The following is a 17485-nucleotide window of genomic DNA, read 5'->3' as shown; positions in this document are numbered from 1 at the left end:
AGCTTCCCAGCGGCTTTGTTTACCTACTTACGCCTCAGCAATGGCGGGCGCCCCTCCCCCAGCCTCGCTGCTGCCTTGCGGATAGATCGCCGCAGACGGCTGTGTTAGCAGTGAGGGAGGCTCCGTGGGCGTGGGACCCTCCCGGCCAGGTGTGGGATATATTCTCCTGGTGTGCCTGTTTCCTTAAAGCGCAGTATTGGGGTGGGAGTTACACGATTTTCCAGGTGTTATGTGTCTCAGTTCCCCTGGCTAGGAAAACGGATTTCCTTCCCCCTTGCGCTTCCAGGTGAGGCGATGCCTCGCCCTGCTTCAGCTCATGCTGGTCAGGCTGCAGCAGCTGACCAGCACCGATTGTCCGGCACTCCCTAGAGAGATGACCCCAGTACCTCAGTTGAAAATGCAGAAATCACCGGTCTTCTGTGTTACTCGCGCTGGGAGTTGGAGACTCTATTCTTTATTCTGTTCTCTTTTTCTAAGAAAGCTGTGCCTTTATAAGAAGCTCAAATTTCAGACTACCCATGTGTTTCAGGCAATTAATTACTCAACCCCTCATTGTGGCAGGGTCTCTTCATTCTGGAAGTTGCAGTAAGATATGAGACACAAGATAAGTGAGCGGCAGGCATTGAACTACACTTTTCATTCCTCTTGTTGAAGGGAGCTTGGCTGGAAGAGCCAAAGGGGGTGGTGTCCCAAGTTTCCACCTTTTATCTACTGATTCATTTGAACAAACTGCTCTTAAATGCAGTGCTGCCATTTCCGACATCAAATTTTCAAATATCTGGCAGCCAATTCCTTCCTTCTGTTCCAGATAAAACAAGGAACCAACACATACATGTCACCCAGATATGCTAATTGTAGTCACTTATGATGGAAAATCTCATACATGTGAAAAAATTACCGTGGAATATTACTATGAAGGCTCCAAGCATTAGGGTAGCTTAGAGCTGAAAGGAATGTAATATTGGCTTCTTTTTAATTTTCCATTTTTTTTTCCTTTTTTAGAGACGGGGTCTTGCTCTGTCACCCAGGCAGGAGTACCGTGGTACAATCATAGCTCAGTGCAGCCTCAACCTCCTTGGCTCAAGTGATCCTCCTATCTTAGCCTCATGAGTAACTAGGACTGTAGGCCACCATGCCCAGCTGTGATTGCTTCTTGTATCAGGTTGGAGATTCGGTATGCAAGAAATTTAACTTTTTGATGCAATTAAAATTCTATTTCAAGCCTTATGTAGTCAGTTCAGGAACTTTCCCTGTCCATATGCTGTTATCTATGAATTCTGGGCTGGCTCACACAGAACCAAGGCATTGGAGGGGCTCATGTGGTTCTGTAGGTTGTCTCAACTCAGTGGACACTGACTTGTGAATCAACTTGGGTTGCCATAGTCATAAATTCAATCCTTATGAGGCCTTTATTTCTGTCTGCCTACCCTTCAATTCCCATGCCTCTGCTATTCCCCCACCACTCTTGGGCACACAGCAGTTATTCTGTTTTTATATTCACTGGGGTCCAGGCCTGGGGATTTTGTGAGACTGTTTAAGACCTGAATGGCCAAGACATAGCACATAGTTATATATATATATTTTTTTCCTCAGGGATCTATCTAGGAAATGAGGTCTAAGTTTCCTTTGTCTTAAGTCTGTGAAGGTTTCTGCCCATTCCCCAAGAGCAGGGTGCAGGCCCTTGCTCAGGAGCCTACATTATCTGCCTCTCGTGCTTGCCCACCGTGCTTCTTCCCCCAGACTTACTCAATTTTGGTACCAACAGCAGAACAGACCTTGCTTTCAATATCAGCTCCTCTCCACGAGTGAGTGGCATTTTTTATTTTTAAACTGTGATAAAATATATATAGTATCAATTTTACCATTTTAACCATTTTAAAATGTGTAGTTCAAGGCATTAAGTACATTCACATTGTTGTGCAACCATCACCACCATCTGCTTCCAGATATTTTTCATCTTTCCAAACTGAAATTCTATATCCATTCATTGCTAACTCCCTCAGGCCCTGGCAACCACCCTTCTACTTTCTGTCTGTATGAATTTGACTATTCTAGGTACTTTCTATTCCTATAAGTGGAATTATATATTTGTCTTTTTATTACTGGCTTATTTCACTAACATAATATCTTCAAAATGTATCATGTTGAAGCATGTGTCAGATTTCCTTCCTATTTAAGTCTGAATAATATTCTGTTGTATGTATATACCATGTTTTCTTTATCTTTCATACACTGATTGACACTTGGCTTGTTTCCACCTTTTTTGACTTTCGTGAATGATGCTGCCATGAACATTGTTGTATAGATATCTGTTTAAGTCTCTACTTTCAATCCTTTTGGCTGCAAAAGGATTATACCCAAAAGTGGAATAGCTGGATCATATGGTAATTCTCTGTTTAATTGCTAAACTGTTTTTCACAGTGCTGCACTATTTACATTCCCACCAGCAACGTAAAAGGGTTCCAATTTTTCTATATCTTTGCCTTCTGGTGAGTTTTAACAGGGGTGCCCTTGACACTTGGGGTCAGCCCTTCCTTGGTATGCAGGACTGTCCACTCCTTGCAGGATGTTTAGCATCCTTGGCCCCACCCACTACTTGTAGGTAATGGGATATTTCCCAGTTATTGTGACAAATATCTCCCCAATCCCACACAACATAATTCCAAATGTCCCCTAAGGGGTGGGAACAAGCTGCCTGGTTAGAACCCCTGGTATATGCCATGAGTCCTTGCTGCTTCCTTAAGGCCTCGTCTCTGTAAACTCAAAATCCTAGTAGAGGCTCCTTTTTTCTCTTTCTGTCACATTCCTTTCTTGGTTCAATAAGCAGAAGATGATATAGTTTAATTGAATGGAGGAGACACAAGGGGGGAGAGAGAGAATACAGAAGAAAAGAGAGAGAGAGATTTCAAAATATTAGCTCACCACACAAGGATTTTTCATTTTATTTACTAGTTTAATTGAATGGAGGAGACATGAGGGGATGACAGAGAATACAGAGGAAAAGAGAGAGAGATTTCAGAATACTAACCCACCACACAATAATTTTTCATCTTATTTACTTTCCTGTTGAAAAACTAATGGTTTTTGTGATCTTTATTTTCTTGTCAGACAAATTGAAATTTTCTAAAAAGACCTCAGGCTTGCAACATATCCTTCCAAAAAAGATATGAGCTATATTAAAGAAATGAATGTAATGATAAATACAACTCTTGTGTCTTTCCTGGGATGTTACACTGGTCTAGGGATGTCTCTGATTATGACTTGCCTAGTCTTTTAACTTCTCATGACCTCTAACACCTCCCATGGGAAAGTGAAGTTCAGTTAAATGGTTGCCAAGTGTCATCCCTTAAAAACAGTGTAATTGTAGGCAGTGGTCAGTAAAGAATCACAAAAACTCACATATAATTTGAAGGAATCAAATTTCTGAAAGTGTAAATAATTTCTGACTCTTTTCCCATTTCATTTAAATTTTGTGTTACCTTTTCAAGTTTTATTTTCATAACTTTCTGATGTTCTGTCTCCCCATTCACAAGGGATTTACAGAGCGGTTCAATTCCTGAAAAGTGGTCACTAATTAGCTAATGCTTAAATGAAATAATTTTCTCATAAAAATAGACAAAAGCAAAAGATGTATTCCAATCAATTGGAAAAATTGGCAATTATGCTACCTCCCCCATTTCTGTATTGCACTAATGTGAAGTTAGTCAATAGTCTAAGAGAAAATATGTAATAATTGAATTTTAAACTTTTTTTTTTTCTTGAGATGGAATCTCGCTATGTCACCCAGGCTGGAAGGCAGTGGTACGATCTTGGCTCACTGCAACCTCTGCCTCCTGGATTCTCTTGCCTCAGCCTCCTGAATAGCTGGGAGCACCACCACACCTGATTAAGTTTTATATTTTTAGTAGAGATGGGGTTTCACCATGTTGGCCAGCCTGGTCTCAAACTCCTGACCTCGGGTCATCCACCCACCTCAGCCTCCCAAAATGCTGGGATTCCTGGCGTAAGCCACCACGTCCGGCCCAGGAAGTTAACTTTTAACAGATGTGTTTGTTGTTCTAAATCACAAATCTAACCAAACTATTATCTGCTGTGACTGACACTGTGACATATAACCGCAATCAGGATGTATTCAAGCTCTTTAGCACAACAGAGTGAGGCCTCCAGGATGTGTTGGCTGCAACCCCCCATGGCCTTATTGCCTCCCCAGCCCCCTCAGCACCCACTGCCGTAGCCAGGTCTGCATATTTACAATCGTCCTGCACCCACGACTGAGCCCTGCCTCTTCTTCCATATGCACAGAGTTCCCTTCTTTCACAAAGCTCTTTTGCTTTTTTCTCTGCATCTTAAACATCACTCTCATTTTTCAGGATTAATCCCGGGATTGAGGGCTTTCCATCTCCCATCCTCCAACAGCTAGATCATCTGTTCCCTCCATGGGCACTCCTACCGTATCTTACAGAAACTTCTCTCACATCGCCTACACCCAGTTGGCTGCAAAATTTATTGCCCAACTTAGGGTACGTTTGCAAATGATAGAGAGCTATTAGTAGACTGAGAAAACTGGTAGGAAAGAGGATGGCTCTAGGCTAATAGGGTGTGTGGTCAGGCCAGCCTACCATTAACACTTTACTCCTAGTTTATTTATTTAGCTGTCCCACCTTGCCAGATGGTGAGTTCCTAGCTGGCAGAAACCAGGTTTTTTTTTCTTTGGTATCTGTATGCCATGTGCCTGACACAGTGCCTAGTATATAGTAGATACTTAACTAAAGTTTGCGGAACACATTCATGGCTAGATAGATGAAGTAATTAACACATTAAGTGGGGGCTACTTTCTTAGAATAGTTTGTATTCCAACAATAGCTTTGAAGATAATGTTGCAATGGTTAATTTTTCCTTAAATTGACTAAGCATGTCTTTAAATATTCTGTGGCCAAATACTTGAGCTTATAATATAGGCAAAATTCTTTGCATGTACATTTATTAGCATTTAATCATATATTTATTAAAATTACTGAATCATGTGATTGAATCTCACCTGCTGTGATGGTCAATTCTGTGTCAACTTGACTGCCCCACAGCGTGCCCAGTCATTTGGCCAAACATTACCCTGGGTGTGTCTGTGAGTGTGTTTTTGGGTGAAATTAATATTCTCAGCAAAAAAGATTTCCCTGCCTAATGTGGGTGCACTTCATTCAATCAACCGACTAGAATAAAAGACCCAAACCCTCCCTCAAGTAAGAAGTAAATAATTCCTCCCGCCTGTCTGCCTTTGAGCTGGGACATTGGGTTTTCCTGCCTTTAGACTCACACTAAAACATCAGCTCTTTTGAGCCTTGGGTCGGCCACCTTTTAGACTGGAACTGTATCATTGGCTCTTCTGGTTCCTAGGCCTTTGGACTCAGACTCCAACTACACCATCAGCTCGCCCAGGTCTCCAGCTTTCTGACTGCGGATCTTGGGACTTCTCAGACTCCACAATCACATGAGCAAATTTCTTATGATAAATCTCTTCCTCTACTTTATTAGTTCTGTTTCTAATTAGTTAGAATACTAACACTTGGCAAAAGAAAATCTAATTTCGTCAAGTTCATCCATAAAGTATCACAGCTTCACATAAAAATAATGCTGGTAAAGGTATATACTGGAGATAAAACTGGTAAAGAAAATCATAAATGATAAAGGTAGACTATATGTAAACACACCTTGCGTATTATTAGTTTACTCCATAGCCATTTTTAGACATTGAATTTTATTTTTCTTTGTTTTCCTTTTTAAAAGAAAAATTATTCCATGATATATTCACTGCATAACAGCTAAAAGGTCTGTGCCTCAGTTAAGGAAGAAATGGTAAGAAAAAGAAGGCACCCAAGTGTTAAGAGGTCAGTATGGTTCTTGCTTTCAACACTCATTTTCCGGCCGGGCACAGTGGCTCATGCCTGTAATCCCAGCATTTTGGCAGGCCAAGGCGGGCGGATCACCTGAGCTTGGGAGCTCGAGACCAACCTGACCAACATGGAGAAACCCCGTCTCTACTAAAAATACAAAATTAGCTGGGGTGGTGGAGCATGCCTGTAATCCTAGCTACTCGGGAGGCTGAGGCAGGAGAATCGCTTGAACCCAGGAGGCAGAGGTTGTGGTGAGCCGAGATCGTGCCATTGCACTCCAGCCTGGGCAACAAGAGCAAAAAAGCAAAACAAAATTCATTTTCCATCTTCCACCCTTCAGGACTTAATACCCTCTCCTAGGCTGGGTGTGTACATAGGCTACCAGAGTGCCCATTTGCCAACACTTACCAGGCAAGTCAATCCAAAAACTGGTTTGCCTAAACATTTTTTTTTCACTCTGAAATGGTCATTTTTAAAATTTTTATTTTTTGTTGAATTAAATACTCATTGAAGTATAAAATGGTGTGTGTAGCAGGATGGGTGAGGTTGGTAGAAGCTTAAGACAAGATTATTCCAATTTCTATACTATCAGCTGCCTGCACGATGGGGTGATTCTTTGTAGAAATATTCCTTATTTTTGTTTTATAGAAAGCCAAAGTTAGGATACCAATAATGTCAGAGGTCAGGCCCAGTGGAGGCTTGGCCATAATGAAAAAGCCTAGAAAAGTCCAGAAGGTTTTGGTTCTCTGGTCCAAAACTGCATTGTTTTCTCCCAACTGTACCCAGTTTATTAAGAACCTACCCTACCATGTGCTTGCCATTATACAAGATGATTCTAATACTTCAAAGGACTTTTGAATTTATTCTCATAAATCAATCAGATGGTTTCTTCTTTCTATCACTCTACTTAGTATATAAGTATTTCTAATCTTAGTATCCAGGAGTAATGACTTTTAAAAATTCTTTGTGCACAGTCATAATTTTATCACGTGAACAGAGTTTCTTTTAATTTTCAAAAAGTATATGACATTTTCAGTTTCTATCTCTTCTTAAATACTTAATCTTTAAGGGTTAAAAATTGGCAGTCTTTCCTTATTTCATTTTAATTCATGCCCTTTGATCTTTGGGGGAAAACGTGCTGAAAGCCTGTTGCCCACAGAGGAATTTTTAAAATGTTTTCCAGAGTCCACTGATTTTTATGAAGTTTATTAATTTTATTTACCTTTTGTCATTAAACTGTGAACATATTTAACTTTTAAAAACTATTAAATAAACTTGTATTTCACTGCTATTAATTAGAATGATGGTGCTTCTAAAAATTCCCACAATGGTGAAAAATAACAAATCAAGTTACTTAATTCAGATAATTTCCTTGAACTATATTAAAATAGTCATATGGTTTCTTTAATGTTGTATAAGACAAAAACTGATTTTAGTAAGTAAATGTCTTTATGAAGCACATTTAAAAATAGAATATGACTAATGATCCAATTTGGGTCTTCATTATTTGATTTGCCTTGGTGGAAGGGTGATTTGTTTCTTCACAGTCTTTATAACCACATACTCAGCAACCAAAGACTGCCTGACATGTCAGTATGACTGAAACACTCAGTTACCTGCGAGCTGGTCTCAGTCACTTAGACTGTAAGCTCCACAAAGGAGGAATTATGTCTCATTAGTCTCGCATCTCCCATATGACCTGCTTGGTGGGTTGCACAAAATAGATGCCCAATATAGGTTTCTGTACCAATTAAAAGTCTTGTTATCTTCTGTTCTTGTAATAATTTATACTACCTGGTAAACACATATTGAGATGCTTACCAATGATATCTGAAACAACAAAAACAAAAACAACACATCCCGACCATCACCCATGCAAAAAAAAGAGAGAGAGAGAAAGGAAGGGGATAGACCACAAATATGAAGTCTATCTCATGTCCCCATTCCCCCTGACTCTGTCTGGGCATTCTTCCTGGGCTAGAGATGTTCTGCCTCCCAGCAGAAGACAAGAGCCCTAGAAAGGCTGTCATTCATTTACTGGAGAGAGAAATGGTTCATCTACACACATACTCAGAGCCTGGCTAGCTACAAAGCCGTGGTCCGTGGCAGGATGTGCGTCTTAGTGGAATAAGTAACCTTGAGCAGGCAATGGATCCAGCAGTAACAAGCCTCCCCTTATGCCGGCATAAATTCCAAAGGAGCTGGAGAGCGATTCTTCCCTTCACTTTATCTAAACCCTCTGAAGGATGAGTGGGAAGATGGTTTCTTCTCCCTTCCTGAGATTGTTCTGTTGATGCCTTATGCTAAGAGAACTCAGCAGATACAAATTTATTATTTTCTTTTAGACAGCATTTTCCCTGCAGTTAGAAGAAAACTGCAGTTCACATCCAAAAATATCTAATTCCCAAAATACATGATTCCAGTAGGGAGTTTACAAAATTTGCTTCTTACCAAAGCAAAATCTTGAATACATGAAATCTAATATCTTGCCAATTTAATGAATGCCTAATAATTTTTAAATAGCACATATCATTTTACTACTTTAAACAGTTGGAAGATTGTTGAGGGATAAATTGTCAGTCTATTTTTTAATTAAAAAATTCATAAAAATTAAATATTCTACATTTATATTATTATCTTGGCAGTTTTATTTTTTATGACAAAATTCTGAGTCTGTTATATTGTCCAAATCCTAAAAAGATTTAATTGATTACAGAAAAATTTATTGGGAAAAATTGCTTTGCCCCTTCTTTTTCTCTAAACAAGTCCTGAGTTTTAAAAATACTCCTTAAAGGAACTGATTTATTTTTCATGGCCCATCACCAATACCCAACATAGTATCCAATTTTTAAATTCTGAACCCTGTCTTGTGTGACTTCCAAACTAAATGAAATGAAAAGGCCTCAGGCAGTCTGTGTATACACAGGGCCGCAATATTAACCTTAAGTTACTTGGATCACTGCACTGGGGATACTTCAGAGCCTCTACTCAGGCTACTTCTGAGCATACTATGTATGTCGCTGTGCAGAAGCGTACCTCTTTCACTCTAGATAAAACATGACTTTCTGAGCACTTACTCTGAGCAAAGCACGGTGCCGCAAGTACAAATGTGGATAAGACTCAGTCCTTGATTTGATGGTCTTTATTGGAATAGGTTTTCAAACTATTTCAGACCCAGTGATGTCACTGGGTCTCCCAGGGACAAAAAGTTTGCTTTTATGGATGGGTTTCTAAGTAGGGATGAGTTTATTTATAAGTACACGTTGTGTTATTAGTATGCTTGACTCTCCACGGTGCAAAATTTCTTTCTAATGCTGATCAATTGCATACATGATAGAACAATGAAATACTTCAAGGACCTTCTAAACCACTCTCCTCCTCGTGAGAAAATATGCTAGAGAGCCTAGCCTGGTACAGGCAGCCATCCATGTCTGATGCGGGCCATCTCTGAAAATGAAACCCCTCAAAGGGCCAGAGGGTGCTCTTTCTTCGTTTCCCTTACACATGGGTGTTATTCAGTACTCACCTACAGTCATGTGTCACTTAACAACTGGGATATGTTCCAAAAAATCTGTCATTAGGCTATTTTGTTATTGTGTGATCACAGAGTGTACTTACACAAACCTAGGGTGGTATAGTCCACCGTACCACCAAAGGCATATAGTGTAGCCTAGGCTACAATATACCTAGGCTATATAGTATAGCCTGTAGCTCCCAGGCTACAAACCTGGACAGTATGTTACTGCACTGAATAGTGTAGCAGTTGTTACACAGTGGTAACTATTTGTGTATCTAAACATATCTAAACATAGGAAAGATACAGTAAAAATACAGCAGTATAATCTTATGGGACCACCATTGTATATGTGGTCCATCGTTGATGCAAACATTGTTATGTTGCACATGACTGTATATGCTTAGTATATAGTGAACATTCAGCAAAGGTTTTCATCAGTGAATGGATAAATTGGCAAATTTCGTCAGCTTAATTGAGCTAAAATATATAGGGAGTCACTATTTGACTTAACACCTAGACATTATTTTACTGATATTTTTCAATAATTCTATTTTTGTAAAGCCTTCCTTCCATTTGGGTGCAATTTCCACTTGGGGAAAATCTCTTCATTCCCCATCCTCTTGTAATTAAAAAGCATGGTTTGTTTTTTTTTTAGATTATTTCAAAATGTTCTCCTCTACTAATCCCAAAGCTTGCTAGCTTGCATGACTCAATGTGACAACATAATTGGAACATCAGAATATATGTGGCTTTTAGAATTCAGATGAAATGAGACTGAGGCAGATTCAGTTAGCCTAGAGACACTAAGTCTCAAAGGACCATTTTAACAAGAGTGTCCTAGGCTAATATTTTGCACCAGTGGGAGGGGTTCTAAGAATTATAGGTGAACGTCTAAGTTATCATTTTTTTTCTAAGTTGTTGGCAAAGTTCTCCCAAAACAATTCAAGACAAAAATCTGGCCTCAGGTGACAAGCAATTTTTGCCCTCATATTCAGTCTTCTCTACTTTCCCCATGCTCACATAAACCTAAAAGGCAACAGTTAGGATGCTAAGGATGACTTCTTTGCCCCTGTGCTTGCCCGTCTCTTGAGTGGATTCATTCACTTTTAATCTAGTGCATTGACTAATCACTTAGGTTAAATTCTAGTCATCATATCACATAGTATAAAGGATGTCTGGATTCTACACCAATGCCAAAAAGCTAGATGATATGATGCTTTACTACAACAGGAAAATATCTTTTTTTTTTTCCAATGGACTGCTTACTCACATTCAAACAAGAGAAGAATAGAGGAAATTAACATGATACATGAAGAAAAATGTATTTTCTTTAAAAATATTGCTTCGATTGGTTGTACGTTCCATGGGGAATGTTTTTTAAAATCCAAATGATCAGAAAAGTTCCAGCCCTCTGCTTTTTATGTAGAGATACGTATGTCCCTTGTCCTAATATTAGGTACAAATTTGGAGGAGGAGGAGAAACGCTCATAACTGATAACATTCAGAAACTAGAGAAATTAGTTGATAGCCAAATTTATTTTTTTCCTATGGACTTTCATGAGCAAGGTGACTAGATTATGTTTGCTGAGTCAAATAGAATATTGACATACTTCAAATGAAGTAAATGAACATAACATTTCAGTATTACTAAATTTTACATTTTAAAAATTGTGTAGTGTTCACACTGATATCTAATTTTATAATTCACTATATTTTTGCAGCTTTGAGTATGAAGCACATTACTTTGTCAAATATTATATGGCTGAATGCTAAAATTTCATTATCAGATGGCCCACATACTTCAGACGCAGTATCGGAAAAAAGACTGAGTTAAGCATTTCAACTCTTTCTTTAAGTTTCTGACAAAGACTCTTTCTTTGTCAGATATTTATCAGGTCTGACATTATTTTTCCATTTTCCCTAAGTGGTTATCTTGTACTGAACCCAGCATTGCTTCTGATTAGAATCCTGGTCTCCCTTAACATCAACACTGTGTTGGTTTCATAATTCTGTATGAGGTTTCAATCCTCATTCTGCTATTTGACTGTATCTTTCCAACTGAAAGACCATGGAAAAAGTGTCGTGAACAGTAATGAAAGGACTTGGACTTTTGCTCTTTCTGTAGACTGAAAAATTGTTGGTTAGGAATTCTTCACTTGGATTCCCTTCCTAAGATGGAATGTAACATACTCCAGCTGACACTATTCAAGGCAAGAAAATATATCACGATTAATTTGACAAATGACTCTAGACCCAGCACTGCTGTTTGGGAATTTTCCCTTTGAGTGCATTGCTTAGGACAAATTTATGTACCAAATAAAAAAGAAACTTGTTCCATTTGGCCACGAGTGTAAGCTCTCTGAAGTTGCACAAGATTTTTTTCCTTCTTCTTCTTTTGAACCTGTATCCCCGACTTCAGACTGGCCATTTTGTCCATAAATGGTCTTTAAACCAAGGAAAGGGGACTTGGCTCCAAACTTGTGCCAAGTCTCCTTTATTGCTCGTAAGTATCCTCTCTGTTTGAAAGGAAGGTTTGGAGAAAAGGAAATGGCACTCCCTTCATACCTGGGAAGAAAAACCACTTGCTCAATGCACACAAAGGTAAGGTCAAAGCACAGAAAGACAAATATTGCATGTTCTCACTCATATGTGGAAGTGAAAAAAGTGGAGCTTATGAAGACAGAGAATAGATTGGTGGTTACCAGAGGCCAAGAAGGGGGAAGCGGAGGGAAGAAGGAGAAAAAAGAATATAAATTTATTTATTACCATTGAACTGTACACTTAGAAATGGTAAAGATGGTAAATTTTATATATATATGTAATTTGTATATATGTATGTATATAATATGTGTATATACTATATATATGTATGTATATAATTACCTCAATAAAAAAATCCCCTCACCTAGGCCAAATAACACAACTTAATTACAGGAATTATATCACAGAAGGGACATCCCATTACTTCCTCAGGTCCTGCCCACACTCAAGGAGAGGGGACTATCCAGGGCACATATATCAGTGGTTGGGAACCTTGAAGATCATCTTAAAATTCTGCCTACCATATTAAATATTCATTGTGTACCACAATTTATTTATCAGTTATTCTGTTAATGGACATTCAGTTTCAATTGTTTTGGCCATTATGAATAAATCTGCTGAAAACGTCTGGAAAAAAAAAGGGAAGGTCGGGATTTTGTGTGTGTTGTCTATGCATGTGCACGCACATACACGAATAAATTGTGGTTTAATATTCATAACTTTTACCATTTTCCCTGTTTTTAAGTGTATCATTCAGTGGCATTAAGTCCATTCATATTCTTGTACAACCATCAGCACTATTTCCAGTGTTTTCACCTTGCCAAACAGAAAGTTTGTACCCATATCAGAATAACTTCCCATTCCTCTCTTCTATCAGCACCTGGTAACCACTATTGTACTTTCTGTAACTGTGAATTTGACTATACTAGGTACTTGATATAAGTGGAATTGTATAATGTTTTCATTTTATTACTGGCTCATTTCACTTAACATAATGTCTTCAAGATTCTTCCATATTGTAGTATGTGTCAGAATTTCCTTCCTATGTAAGGCTAAACAATATCCCATTGCATGTACATACCATGTTTTGTTTATCCATTCATCCATGATGGACATTTGGGTTGTTTCTACATTTTGGCTATGGTGAATGATGCTGCAATGAACATGGATGTACAAATCTCGGTTCAAGTCTCTCCTTTAAATTCTTTTGTGTATATACCTAGGAATAGAACTGCTGAGTTATATAGTGGTTTCAAGTTTAACTTTTTGAGAAACTGCCAAACTGTCTTTCACAGCTGCTGTGCCACTTTACAGGCCCACCAGCAAAGCATGAAGTTTCCAATTTCTCCGTTTCCTCAGCAACACTTGTTATTTTTTGGTGGTGGTTGTTGTTTTATAAGAACCATCCTAAGAGGTTCATACCCCCCTACATACATTTAACATTTTGAAAATGATACTTAGACAATATAAGGGTACTATTCTGATAGTGTTTCTTTACAACCACAATTTTTGGTTAATTTGGTGGTTATTTTGTTAATTGAGAAGGAACAATTAATAGTGCTTCCAACTGAATCCATCAACTAAACTTCCTGAAAACCCTGAATGAACACATTCTAGTCCTGTTTTATGGACAGCCATGACCTGTGACTCTGTCTGTTTATTAAAGTTCATTTTACTTTTTGGGTTTAGCAGGTAATGTTAAAAAGTGAACGGGGATATTTCCAGATATTTTTTATAAAATATTGAGATGGTTGAAATAAAAGTGATTTTTTATTTCGTTATTTAGGTAATTTCAATATTCTGCTTTACTCGTGTGTTCAGATGCTATATAGGTAGTGAGATTCTAATAATATCTTTTAGAAGCCCCATTTTCTCCAACATTCCCCACCCTTCCACTGAAACAGAATATTGTAAAAACTGGTCAACTTACTTGACCACAGACTCTTAACAGTTTGAAAATTTGGTCATGAATATTGCTTGACTGCTGCTTGAATCGGCATTTTCCCCCCGACTGCCCATTGAATCTTGGCTCAGCTGCCTTATATGCCACCAGCTCAGTTCCTTTGCTTTTTGGTTGATCCACTGGATAGAACGCCAGCCCCATGCTACCCATTAGTGTATGAGCCCCACCCACTCAGCTCCTTCTCCCCAACCTTCCAGGATTCTCAGTGTTCATTGTCATTGGTATTTCATACACAGTCTATAAGCCACAAAGTTGTCATTGGTATAAACACAAAATCACAAAATATCAGAACTTATGGGTCTTAGGGGAAACTGACCCAGATAGGTTAAAGAGTTTATTTGGAGTTAATGACCATTAGATAAAGAATAAGAATTCCTGTCTACTGCTTCTCGATTCAGGTTCCTTCCCTCAATGGTATAGCCTTTCTTTGGAGAGAACCCATTCTGATTACAGATACCAGACAGAACTATTAAAAACCAAGGCAGGCAGATCACTCGAGGTCAGGAGTTCAAGATCAGCCTGGCCAACATCGTGAAACCCCACCTCTACTGAAAATACAAAACTTAATTGGGCACAGTGGCACGTGCCTGTGACTCCAGCTACTCAGGAGGCTGAGGCAGGAGAATCACTTGAACGCAGGAGGCACAGGTTGCAGTGAGCCGAGATCATGGCACTGCACTCCAGCCTGGGCAACAGAGTGAGATTTCTTCTCAAAAAATAAATAAATAAAAAATAAAAGAGGGGGGCGGAGCAAGATGGCCGAATAGGAACAGCTCCAGTCTCCAACTCCCAGCGCGAGCGACACAGAAGACCAGTGATTTCTGCATTTTCAACTGAGGTACTGGGGTCATCTCACTAGGGAGTGCCGGACAATCGGTGCTGGTCAGCTGCTGCAGCCCGACCAGCGAGAGCTGAAGCAGGGCGAGGCATCGCCTCACCTGGGAAGCGCAAGGGGGAAGGGAATCCCTTTTCCTAGCCAGGGGAACTGAGACACACAACACCTGGAAAATCGGGTAACTCCTACCCCAATACTGCGCTTTAAGCAAACGGGCACACCAGAAGAATATATCCCACACCTGGCCGGGAGGGTCCCACGCCCACGGAGCCTCCCTCATTGCTAACACAGCAGTCTGCGATCTAACCGAAACGGCAGCAGCGAGGCTGGGGGAGGGGCAACCGCCATTGCTGAGGCTTAAGTAGGTAAACAAAGCCGCTGGGAAGCTCGAACTGGGTGGAGCTCACAGCAGCTCAAGGAAACCTGCCTGTCTCTGTAGACTCCACCTCTGGGGACAGGGCACAGATAAAAAACAAAAACAAAAAAGCAGCAGAACCTCTGGAGACGCAAACGACTCTGTCTGACAGCTTTGAAGAGAGCAGTGGATCTCCCAACATGGAGGTTGAGATCTGAGAAGGGACAGACTGCCTGCTCAAGCGGGTCCCTGACCCCTGAGTAGCCTAACTGGGAGACATCCCCCACCAGGGGCAGTCTGACACCCCACACCTCACAGGGTGGAGTACACCCCTGAGAGGAAACTTCCAAAGTAAGAATCAGACAGGTACACTCGCTGTTCAGCAATATTCTATCTTCTGCAACCTCTGCTGCTGATACCCAGGCAAACAGGGTCTGGAGTGGACCTCAAGCAATCTCCAACAGACCTAGAGCTGAGGATCCTGACTGTCAGAAGGAAAACTATCAAACAGGAAGGACACCTATACCAAAACCCCATCAGTACGTCACCATCATCAAAGACCAGAGACAGATAAAACCACAAAGATGGGGAAAAAGCAGGGCAGAAAAGCTGGAAATTCAAAAAATAAGAGCGCATCTCCCCCTGCAAAGGAGCGCAGCCCATCGCCAGCAACGGATCAAAGCTGGTCAGAGAATGACTTTGACGAGATGAGAGAAGAAGGCTTCAGTCCATCAAACTTCTCAGAGCTAAAGGAGGAATTACGTACCCAGTGCAAAGAAAATAAAAATCTTGAAAAAAGAGTGGAAGAATTGACAGCTAGACTAATTAATGCAGAGAAGGTCATAAACGAAATGACAGAGATGAAAACCATGACACGAGAAATACGTGACAAATGCACAAGCTTCAGTAACCGACTCGATCAACTGGAAGAAAGAGTATCAGCGATTGAGGATCAAATGAATGAAATGAAGCGAGAAGAGAAACCAAAAGAAAAAAGAAGAAAAAGAAATGAACAAAGCCTGCAAGAAGTATGGGATTATGTAAAAAGACCAAATCTATGTCTGATTGGGGTGCCTGAAAGTGAGGGGGAAAATGGAACCAAGTTGGAAAACACTCTTCAGGATATCATCCGGAGAACTTCCCCAACCTAGTAGGGCAGGCCAACATTCAAATTCAGGAAATACAGAGAACGCCACAAAGATACTCCTCCAGAAGAGCAACGCCAAGATACATAATTGCCAGATTCACCAAAGTTGAAATGAAGGAAAAAATCTTAAGGGCAGCCAGAGAGAAAGGTCGGGTTACCCACAAAGGGAAGCCCATCAGACTAACAGCAGATCTCTTGACAGAAACTCTACAAGCCAGAAGAGAGTGGGGGCCAATATTCAACGTTCTTAAAGAAAAGAATTTTCAACCCAGAATTTCATATCCAGCCAAACTAAGTTTCATCAGTGAAGGAGAAATAAAATCCTTTACAGATAAGCAAATGCTTAGAGATTTTGTCACCACCAGGCCTGCCTTCCAAGAGACCCTGAAGGAAGCACTAAACATGGAAAGGAACAACCGGTACCAGCCATTGCAAAAACATGCCAAAATGTAAAGACCATCGAGGCTAGGAAGAAACTGCATCAACTAACGAGCAAAATAACCAGTTAATATTATAATGGCAGGATCAAGTTCACACATAACAATATTAACCTTAAATGTAAATGGACTAAATGCTCCAATTAAAAGACACAGACTGGCAAACTGGATCAAGAGTCAAGACCCATCAGTCTGCTGTATTCAGGAGACCCATCTCACATGCAGAGACATACATAGGCTCAAAATAAAGGGATGGAGGAAGATCTACCAAGCAAATGCAGAATAAAAAAAAGCAGGGGTTGCAATCCTAGTCTCTGATAAAACAGACTTTAAACCATCAAAGATCAAAAGAGACAAAGAAGGCCATTACATAACGGTAAAGGGATCAATTCAACAGGAAGAGCTAACTCTCCTAAATATATATGCACCCAATACAGGAGCACCCAGATTCATAAAGCAAGTCCTTAGAGACTTACAAAGAGACTTAGACTCCCATACAATAATAATGGGAGACTTCAACACTCCACTGTCAACATTAGACAGATCAACAAGACAGAAAGTTAACAAGGATATCCAGGAATTGAACTCAACTCTGCACCAAGTGGACCTAATAGACATCTATAGAACTCTCCACCCCAAATCAACAGAATATACATTCTTCTCAGCACCACATCACACTTATTCCAAAATTGACCACATAAGTGGAAGTAAAGCACTCCTCAGCAAATGTAAAAGAACAGAAATTATAACAAACTGTCTCTCAGACCACAGTGCAATCAAACTAGAACTCAGGACTAAGAAA

Source organism: Trachypithecus francoisi, unplaced genomic scaffold (genome assembly GCF_009764315.1).
Source record: "Trachypithecus francoisi isolate TF-2019V2 unplaced genomic scaffold, Tfra_2.0 Lachesis_group1, whole genome shotgun sequence".
Lineage (NCBI taxonomy): Eukaryota > Metazoa > Chordata > Mammalia > Primates > Cercopithecidae > Trachypithecus > Trachypithecus francoisi.
This window is presented reverse-complemented; position numbering follows the sequence as displayed.